This window comes from Salvelinus sp. IW2-2015, unplaced genomic scaffold, assembly GCF_002910315.2.
Source record: "Salvelinus sp. IW2-2015 unplaced genomic scaffold, ASM291031v2 Un_scaffold1303, whole genome shotgun sequence".
NCBI lineage: Eukaryota > Metazoa > Chordata > Actinopteri > Salmoniformes > Salmonidae > Salvelinus > Salvelinus sp. IW2-2015.
The window spans coordinates 156,216-158,878 of NW_019942827.1; the positions used below are offsets into that span (position 1 = coordinate 156,216).

A 2,663-nucleotide genomic window follows, 5' to 3' on the forward strand; every position below is an offset into this window, starting at 1 on the left:
CGTTCTACCCCTTTAGTGGTCCATGTCACTAACCAGTCCTACATTTAGTGGTCCATGTCACTAACCAGTCTACCTTTAGTGGTCCATGTCACTAACTAGTCTAACACTTTAGTGGTTCATACATAACCAGTCTCACAGTTTAGTGTTCTCATGACACTAACCAGTCTACACTTAGTGTCCATGTCACTACCAGTCTACACTTTAGTGTCCATGTCACTAACCAGTCACTACCTTTAGTGATCCATGTCACTAACCAGTCTACACCTTAGTGTTCCATGTCACTAACCTCTACACTTTAGTGATCCATGTCACTAAACCAGTCTACACTTATGGTCCATGTCACTAACCAGTCTACCCTTTAGTGATCCATGTCACTAACCAGTCTACACTTAGTGTTCCATGCACATAACCAGTCTACACTTTGGATTCCATGTCACTAACCATCTACACTTTAGTGTTCCATGCACTAACCAGTCTACACTTTAGTGGTCCATGTCACTAACAGTTACCCTTTAGTCCATGCACTAACCAGTCTACACTTTACCATGTGTCCATGTCACTAACCAGTCTACACTTTAGTGATCCATGTCACTAACCAGTCTAACCTTAGTGATCCATGTCACTACCAGTCTACACCTTTAGTGTTCCATGTCACTAACCAGTCTACATTTAGTGAGTCCATGTCACTAACCAGTCTACACTTAGTGATTCCATGTCACTAAACAGTCTACACTTTATGGTCCATGTCACTAACCAGTTTACCCTTTAGTGGTCCATGTCACTAACCAGTCTACCCTTTAGTGGTCCATGTCACTAACCAGTCTACACTTTAGTGCTCCATGTCACTAACCAGTCTACACTTTATGGTCCATGTCACTAACCAGTCTACACTTTAGCCATGGTCCAAGTGTCACTAACCAGTCTACACTTTAGGTTCCATGTCACTAACCAGTCTACACTTTAGTGATCCATGTCACTAACCAGCAATCTCTCTCTCCTTCTCTCTCTATCACCTGGGTTATATTCCCAAAAGACAAATTATTAGTATTGCCTACTCCTATCTATCCATCCAGTCTATCCTATCTATTGATCCTATCCTATCTATTGATCCTATCCTATCTATCTTATCTATTGATCCTATCCTATCTATTGATCCTATCTTATCTATTGATCCTATCCTATCTATCTTATAATTCTATTCTTCTTCTATCCATCTGGGTTTTCCCTGGTGCCCACCCTCTCCATTTTCTTTTTCTATAGAACAGCATCATGGTCTCTTTTTTACGGTGAAGTATGTTTATGTTTCTCTCTATTTATTAATTTTTTTTAAATTTCAGATCTGGGCTTAAGGAAAACGACACAGAAGAGGAAAAACTGACCAAGTGAATTCAGTGGTAGATAGATGGAGCCGGAGACAGACGTGTTCCACTCTGCTTGAATACAGTCATAGGTTCAGATTCAGTTGAACATATATATATACACCGTGGTAAAGGGCAGGCATTGTAAACACTCAGTCTTACTGTAGTGGTGTGTCAGGGTACYTTTGAACCGTGGTCTTTGACAAGTTAACAGTCATTATCAACAAACAAAAAAACCCCGCTAAAGATACACTTTTATTACGAGCTTTAATAACGTATCACGTTAAGTATTTTAGATCACGCAAGGTCAATATATCTTTAATGAAATTCATAATCACACACAGAATGATGATATAGCTACTCTAGTTTAAAGCAGGTGGTCTAAAGAGAACTCGTGTGAAGTAGATGGTGATGAATAACAAAGTTTGAAATGAATCTAGTGGTGAATATACAGAGAGTAAAAGAGTTAGAGGAAGAATGTCTTCAATAACCTAATGTATAAGATGTCGTATGATGCAATGTTTAGATTTGAGATATGATGAAAAACAGTTCATACATTTGGAACCAACCCTCGAGTCACTAGTCATCTTGGTCGATGCCAGGACCAATCCTCTTGGTCGATGCCAGGACCAATCCTCTTGGTCGATGCCAGGACCAATCATCTCGGTCGATGCCAGGACCAATCATCTCGGTCGATGCCAGGACCAATCATCTTGGTCGATGCCAGGACCAATCATCTCGGTCGATGCCAGGACCAATCATCTTGGTCGATGCCAGGACCAATCATCTTGGTCAATGCCACATTTTCCATTCCAGTTCCATTCCACCTGTGGAATTCACGTACTGCTCGAGATGTTCACATGACAAACACTAGATAATATCTAGCTAACATGAATATACAACCTTTTGTGAATACCTACTTATTTAAATTCTTAGACTTATCTATTCCTGTTCATGCAATTATACTGATGATCGTAATTTGATAATTTATTGTAATTATTATATTGTAGTTTAGTGTATATACAAAGTTTACATGATACCATAAACTGTTCACCTACACTACACAAAAGTAATAAAATTAATTTGGACTATCGATTTTGTGTTTATTTCTGCTGTTGTGGTTGCCATATTTGGAATTTATCTGTGATTTGAAGTAAACTTATAAAAAATTCAAAGCAAAAATATGTTTTACATATCTCAATATGACAATGATGATTGGATTTATTTTGTAATATATTTTCATATTTACCAGAGGTGGGACCAAGTCACTATTATAACTATTATAGGAGACACAAGCAAGTCCCA

At 38.4% G+C, this 2,663-nt stretch overlaps 1 protein-coding gene across 1 annotated transcript in view; it reads left to right on the plus strand.

Annotated features, from left to right (window-relative positions):
• The window catches only part of LOC112070359 (guanine nucleotide-binding protein subunit beta-5a), a 27,322-nt gene extending 24,871 nt beyond the window's left edge, over positions 1 to 2,451 (plus strand). Inside the window, exon 13 of the mRNA XM_070438937.1 lies at positions 1,338 to 2,451. The gene's annotated coding sequence lies outside the window, so the exon portion shown is untranslated. The remainder of the gene's footprint in view (positions 1 to 1,337) is intronic.
• The last annotated feature ends 212 nt before the right edge of the window (positions 2,452 to 2,663 follow it).